This window comes from Setaria viridis, chromosome 1 (assembly GCF_005286985.2).
Source record: "Setaria viridis chromosome 1, Setaria_viridis_v4.0, whole genome shotgun sequence".
Taxonomy (NCBI): domain Eukaryota; kingdom Viridiplantae; phylum Streptophyta; class Magnoliopsida; order Poales; family Poaceae; genus Setaria; species Setaria viridis.
This window is the reverse complement of record NC_048263.2, coordinates 19854633-19862509: the sequence shown is the minus strand read 5'-3', so window position 1 is coordinate 19862509 and position 7877 is coordinate 19854633.

The window sequence follows — 7877 nt, the reverse complement described above, 5'->3', positions numbered from 1 at the left end:
ATAAGCCTCAAAGAGGAAGATCAAGCCAAAACAGCTTTCATCACACCCTTTGGAGGTTTCTGCTACAAAACAATGTCCTTCGGACTCAAGAACGCAGGAGCAACTTACCAAAGGGCGATACAGATGTGCTTTGAAAAACAACTTCATCTCAATGTCGAAGCTTATGTTGACGACGTAGTCGTCAAAACAAGACATTGGGAGGAACTCATCACCGACTTGGAGGAAACTTTCTCCAGTCTCCGCGCTTTCCGATGGAAACTCAATCCTACTAAGTACGTCTTCGGAGTACCTTCCAGCAAATTACTCCGGTTCATCATTAGCCATCGCGGCATTGAAGCCAACCCGAAGAAGATATCTGCCATCACAAATATGCAGGCTCCAGCTAGCATTAAGGATGTGCAGAAACTCACAGGCTGCATGGCCGCTCTCAACCGGTTCATCTCGAGACTCGGAGAACGGGGACTACCCTTCTTCAAGCTTCTCAAATGCCAGGACAAGTTCAAATGGACGGAAGAGGCAGATAAGGCTTTCACACAACTCAAAGACTTTCTGTCAAAGACTCCTGTACTCACTGCTCCCTCACCGAACAAGGACTTGCTCCTATACATCTCTACTACTACTCATGTCATCAGCACGGCAATAGTAGTCGAGCAATCTGAACCATGCCACGCTTACAAGGTCCAACGACCTGTTTACTTCGTCAGTGAAGTACTCTCGGACTCCAAAACTTGGTACTCACCGATACAAAAGCTATTATACGCTATTCTGCTCACCTCCCGAAAGCTGCGCCATTACTTCCAAGAGCACAACATCACAGTCATCTCCGACTTCTCGCTTGGCGAAATTCTCCATAACAGAGATGCCATGGGTAGAATCTCCAAATGGGCAGTCGAACTCGGCGCTCTTACTTTGAGCTTCAAGCCGAGGACAACCATCAAGTCTCAGGCTTTGGTCGACTTCATAGCCGAGTGGACCGAAAATCAAGTTCCAACTCCTGTCGAACGACTAGAGCATTGGGTAATGTACTTCGAAGGATCCCTCAAACTTGAAGGGGCCGGCACAGGCGTCTTACTCATCTCCCCCAAGGGAGACCATCTCAAGTACGTGTTGCAGATATTTTGGGAAGCATCCAATAACGAAGCCGAGTACGAAGCACTGCTACACAGCCTTCGCCTTGCAATCTCCCTCGGCATCAAACGACTACTGGTGTACGGCGACTCCCTAGTCGTCATAAACCAGGTCAATGATGAGTGGGACCGAAACAAGGAGAACATGGACGCTTACTGCAAAGAAGTCCGTAAGCTGGAAAACAAATTCTCCAGCTTGGAGTTCCATCACATCGTCCGTGACAACAACGTTGCCACCGACGTCTTATCCAAAATGGGCTCAACTCGTGCAGAAGTTCGAGCAGGAATCTTCGTGCACGAGCTACGCAAGCCATCCATACCTGAACAGGTCACACCGCCAGTAGTCCCGACTACTGACGTCTCCCGAGAGATCATGATGATCGAAGTCGACTGGAGGACACCCTTCATCGACTACATCAAAGATCACCAGCTACCATCCGACAAGAATAAAGCTGAGCAAATCTCCTGATGAGTAAAGAATTATGTTCTAGTCGGAGACAAGCTCTACAGGAAAGGTGCATCATCTAGAGTACTCATGAAGTGCGTCACCAGAGAGGATGGCCAAGAAATCTTAGAAGAAATACACAGAGGAATCTGCGGCAACCACGCCTCTTCGAGGACACTAGTCGGCAAGGCTTTTAGAGCAGGGTTCTACTGGCCGATGGCTCTGGCCGACGCCAAGCAACTAGTCCAAAAGTGCAAAGGTTGTCAATTCTTCACAAAACAGCAACATGTGCCAGCTTACAAGCTAGTTACAATACCTCCAACATGGCCATTTGCCTGTTGGGGGCTCGACATGATTGGCCCATTACCAACTGCGCCAGGAGGATTCAACAGAGTACTCGTGGCAATCGACAAGTTCACCAAGTGGATCGATGTCAAACCAGTCACCTGCCCAAAAGCAGACCGAGTCCTCGACTTCTTGGATGACATCGTCCATCGCTATGGTTTTCCCAACAGGATTATCACAGATCTCGGGTCAAACTTCAACAATCATGACTTCTGGGAATATTGCGAGAACAGTGGCATCGACGTTCGTTATGTCTCGGTTGCTCATCCGCGTGCCAACGGTCAAGTCGAGTGTGCTAATGGCATGATGCTCGATGCTTTGAAAAACGACTACACGACGTCGGCAGCACCAAAGGCGGCCAATGGCTCAAAGAGTTACCCAATGCCTTGTGGGGCCTACGCACCCAACCATGCAAGACTACGGGACTATCACCCTATTTTCTGGTATATGGCTCAGAAGCCATACTACCCGCCGACATCATGTGGCAATCACCATCCGTTGAACAATACGACGAAGAGCTTGCAATAGATACGCGGCGCACGGATATTGACAGTTTGGAAGAAACAAGATGCGCAGCACTAGTGCAATCTACCAAATACCTTGACGGTCTAAGGCGTTATCACGATCGCAACGTCAAGGAAAGATCTTTCAACTCGGGCGATATGGTCCTTAAGCGTATCCAAGACACGTCAGGATTGCACAAACTCAATTCACCATGGGAAGATCCTTAGATCGTATCAAAGGTTACAGGACCCGGATCTTACAGACTCCAAGAGCTTTCAGGAGAACAGGTGCCAAACTCCTGGAATATAGAACACCTCTGTCACTATTACCCACAGCAGCACTCGAGTACTCACTTCAAGGGAACTACTCGGGACGACTACTCGATTGCCGACTTCAAGGGGTGTTCGCTATGACACGCTACCAGTACAACAAGGATCATTGCCTTGATACAAACTCTTCATATCAATCTTTACTAAAACAAGAGTACATCAAGTTACATACGAGTACGAGGACTCGGCTCAACAAAGACTACAAGCAACTGCCTACTGGCGGGCTGCATTTAAGTCTCAGGCTTTTACTATATCACAAGGCCACTCAGGTCTGCCGACCGCAGGAAGGGCCTACATGCAAGGAAGCTGCGCAAAACACAGCCACGCCCAGGTATCCTACCCAAGGCACGTCCAGGTACTCCATTACCGCCATCACCAGGATAGCGGCAACGTAAAAACCGGGAAGACGCGCCTAGAGGGAACCAAGGCTGCTCTTTTGCTAGGCTTGCGAAGCCTATCTACTCTACGGCCGCACCTCCACCATCTTTCAGAGTGGGATGAAGACCACGGCACTCACCACCCATCACTCGCTGCGAGTTCCTGCGCGTACTCCGCTGGATCAGTAGTTGCGAGATGAGGAAGGCGACAAACCCTCCTACGAGGATTCTTCTAGCATCGCGGCTATCCCTACGAGCGCAAGAGCCTGTGGAGGCAAGGTGGCCTTAATCTATGAGGATCTTCTAGCACCGGTGCGCTCTTTGCTGGCTCTCTACACTCAAACAGAAGCAACCGCAGGCAATCCATTGCTACTCAGGAGCTTGAGTTGGTTCGACCAGCAGATGGCCCTATTTATAGCCGAATGCTCCAACTACCATCGGCCCAAGAGTTACTGTGCGCCCGTGATCAATGAGTCTGACAACTCCTGACTGCCCATGTGACTGCACTCATGCTGCAATAGACAAAGGAGCACAGTACACCCGTGCCTCCGCAACGGTCAAAAGAGCACAGTACACCCGTACATCAACAAAGGACAGCCGAGTACAGTACACCCGTGTCCCTCAGAAGACGAGTACTCAAAACAGCATTACGACTACTCGACACTCGGGACTACTGCAAGCCAAGCTTAGCCTACACGTCGGGGTCTTCGACTACTCCAAACCTCGGGACCAAAGGTCGGGCGAGGCGGAGCTCCACCCTCGAAGGGTCAGGCTCCGCCGACCCCAGGACTCAGGGTCGGGCGAGGCGGAGTTCCACCCTCGAAGGGTTGGGCTCCGCCAACCCCAGGACTCAGGGTCGGGCGAGGCGGAGTCTCACTCAGGGTCGGGCGAGGTAGAGCTACCCTTCTAGAGGGTTCGGCTCAGCTGACCCCAAACCTCAAGGTCAAGCGAGACGAATCCCCTTCCCGGAGGGTCAGGCACAGCAGAGTCGCAATATTTCGAGTTTCGACATGGATTAAAAACTACTCTTTGCAAGACGATGATACAACAAAACCAAAAAAGCTTGATATTCAAAAGTTTCAACATACTCGATACAAGGACAAGGGTACACACAAAAGCTCAAAGTTCTTCTAAGGAGATGAACTCTGACATCTTGGCTGCAATGGGCTCCGCCTCCTCGAGGTACTGTGCATATGCTTCATCTGTACAGTTGCGAGCCACGCCATCTCCAGCTGCTGCCAAGTCTGCCCTCGAGTAGTAGGACTTCACAACCGCAAGAACCTGTTTGCAAACAGTCTTGCAAAGTCCCGCCACCTTACTCGGGGCAGCTCTTAGTCGCTCTACTAGAGATTGCGGCTCTACGCCTTCCTCCCTAGGGCTATAGCATTCACCAAGTCTTCGGCCGCTCCAGACAAGTCTTGGAGTTCACCCCGAAGCCTTCCTAAGGTCTGGGCATGATCTCTACATGCCACCATGGCCATGGCAAGCATCACGCCGTTTTGCATCTTTCGGTCTCGCTGATGCTTGCAAGCAGCCTCTGCTTCCACGAGCGCGGCCCAAAAATGTTCAACTTCATCCGCCACTTGGTCGTGAGCGTTCCTCCAATCAATAACTTGGCTCCTTGCATCCGCCTCCTGTTTCTCGAGCTCTACAAAGCACAAGAATTCAGGTCACATCCAACTACAGTGGGACACACCCAAAGTAGTCGCCATGCTTACCTTGATACTTCTTGTTCAAGGACGTGTAGCGGCTCTCCAGTTTCTCCTGCAGAACGGTGTGATCCGCGCGTTCCATGGCAAAGGATTTCACCCCGACTTCATGAACCCGAAGCACTTCTCTCAGTTGGGCACATTCCTGCTCCCGCTGATGGTTTCTTTCCTGAAAGGATTCCAGTACACTATGGTGAGTTTCACGCCTCACGACTACCCGAATCATGAAGTAACATCGGCAATATCTACCTGGACACCCCGGAACACATTCATGGCCCTTTGGAGCTCCAAGTCAGACGGCGAGCTGAGTACTGGCCTTTGGGTATTCTCCACAAGATGAGGAATCGTACTCGAAGCAGCACCTACAACATTCACCATGTCAGCTACCGACTATGACTACAATAACAAATTACAGGCATTTACCTGGAGCAGTCGTTTCTTTGGATTTCTCAACAACAGCCAGCGTTTCGCCAGAGGATGATGATAGGCCGGCACCCCCCGAGCCTAATGCAGCAATGGGTTCCTCCACTGAGCGAATCATGTCTTGCAGCATCGACATAGTAGCTCCAAGACGGCCATCGTCAACCTCGGGTATTTCTTCAACAATGAAGTCCTCCAGTGGAATTGATGCTGTAGTCAAAGGTTTTGGCACTATCCCTGTCTCTACAGGAATAGTTTCCTGTGCATCTCTGCAACAACAAAATGTCACTGCATGACTCCAAGACAAACCCAACATCATTAGAGAAAAGAATTGAAAGCTCACCGGGTTGAGCGTGGCGGCACTCGCACACGTTTCTTCTCGGCGACAGGCGGCCGAGTACTCGGAGCCACGGGAACAGCCGCCGACACCGTTTTCTCAGCAAGACCTACAAAAACGAAGTCAATACTACAGTACTACTCAATTGAAAACAAGCGGAAGAGAACGCTTACCGCTGGCGATCACGTTGGATAGCAAGGTGCCAGTAGCAAGTACTGGAGACACCTCCTTCGCTCCTCCAGCAGGTAGCCCCAGAACCGCCTGGTCGGCAATGAGCAGCATGACAGCCGGAGGAGTTGGCGCAGTTAACTCAGGGGCTACCGCTGCATCTGTTGATGGTACCCTCTCCGGCACCATGTCAACAGCCTCATCACCGACTTCAGGGTCGGACGCGGCTATTTCTTCACAGACAGCCTCATCTGCAGCCTTCGCGAATCAAGATAAGATTCACCACATCAATAACGCATTTCAAGCTCCTCAGTAACATACAAGTTATTTGACTACATACCTTGGTACCCTGAGACTTTTCAGTGGTTGAAGCAGACTTAACCGCAGCCATCTTGCGGACTACTCTGCGTCTCTTGATAGGAGGAGAAGGCTCGTCCTCCGACTCCTCAACGGCGGCTTCTGACTCTTCTTCTGACTGCGCCACATAGCCGTCAAGTACTCGGGACTTCTAAACAACAAATCGGTGTCAGCAACAAGAATCTTAAGTCAAAGAAAAACAAGTCAGGAGGAAACCTTACCACTTCTGGCTCATACCAAGATTCATACTGACGAAGGGCTGAAGGGATTACTGGTACTCCCTGATAGTTCCTGAAAAACTTAGCCAGCAGCGCCTCCACGTCGTCGTCAGATATGTCCACTTCAGACATACGCGATGGATCCTTCAGACCTCTGTACTCACTCCCCGGGTGCGCACATTTCTGAAGTGGCTGGACCCTTCTCTTCAGAAAGCTGGCTGCCACATTGATCCCAGTCAAACCGAGTGCTTTCAACTCGGTGATTTGCTGCATCTGAAGATCAAGTTTTGGGGTATCCTCAGGCTCGCTTATCCAATTTTCTGCATGCCTGCATGCTTGGGCGCGTGACCAGTCACCACAGGCAGGCAAGGATCATGGTTCCCGATGTCGAACCACCTCTTCTTCCAATCCCCATGGGAGTCAGTCAGATTATACTCAATATATGCACTCGAGTTCCTAAGTTGGAACCCGACGCCTCCAAAGACCTCCGTCTGCTGGGCACTCGGTTGAGGCTTGCAACAGAACAATTTCCTGAATAGCTCGAGGCTTGGAGGTACTCCCAGGAAAACTTCGCACAGATGTACAAAAATAGCCATGTGCAGTACTCCATTGGGATTCAAGTGGACGAGCTGAAGATTGTAGAACTCAAGAATACCTCTGAAGAAGTCGGAGGTAGGCACGGCCAGTCCCCTTTCCACGAAGTGCACAAGCATCACCGTCTCCACCGGATGTTCGTCAAACTGCCACACATTGGGAAATGCGGGGCGCCACTACACAATTTCCTTCGGCTGAAGGAGCTTGGCATCGACTAGCGCTTGGACTCCTTCTTCCTTCATCACTAAGTGTTGCCAAGTTGCCCCAGGTGGCGGCAGAGCAGTCTGGTTTGTCGGCCCCACCTTCGGCGCCGACAGCACCAACTCCTTCCCTTTCTTGGATCTAACCTTGCCCGTCGCCGGAGCCTTGCCTTGGATCTTCTCAGGTTTCTTGCCCATCTTCTTGGAGCGCATTTGATTGATTCAACCTCGACTTAGGGAAGAGGCTTCCACTCGGATCTAAGCGGCAATAGTGGAGGCGGTAGCACTAGCGGCGGCGACACAGCGAGCGAAGGCACAGAGGAGGAGGAAGAAACAGATCTAATGCCCGTGCGGTGTCACAGCAACTGAAAAGGGGCTTTCTAGATTTATCTCCGCCGGCTCCGGATTCGACGCGTCAGTTGCGCAACGGACATATTAAATCCCGTATTAATCGCAATAAACACCCAACGGTTACTACATTCAACGGATTGATGACCACTTCAACGACAGGAATCTCCTAAGTGCTCAAGGGCTGCTGGTACCGTACCCGTTGGTCAGTTTTTTCTTTTTCAAGATCTCCGAGGGTAAAATGGACAAAAGCTGGTTTGACCCTAAGGCTGATTCTTCGACTCAACCTAAGGCTCGGGGGCTACTCCATATGGAGTGCGATTGACATCGCACTACCATATAAAAACTACTCAGGATGGAGACAACTCGAAGCTGCAGAAAGAGTACCTTCCAGCCACG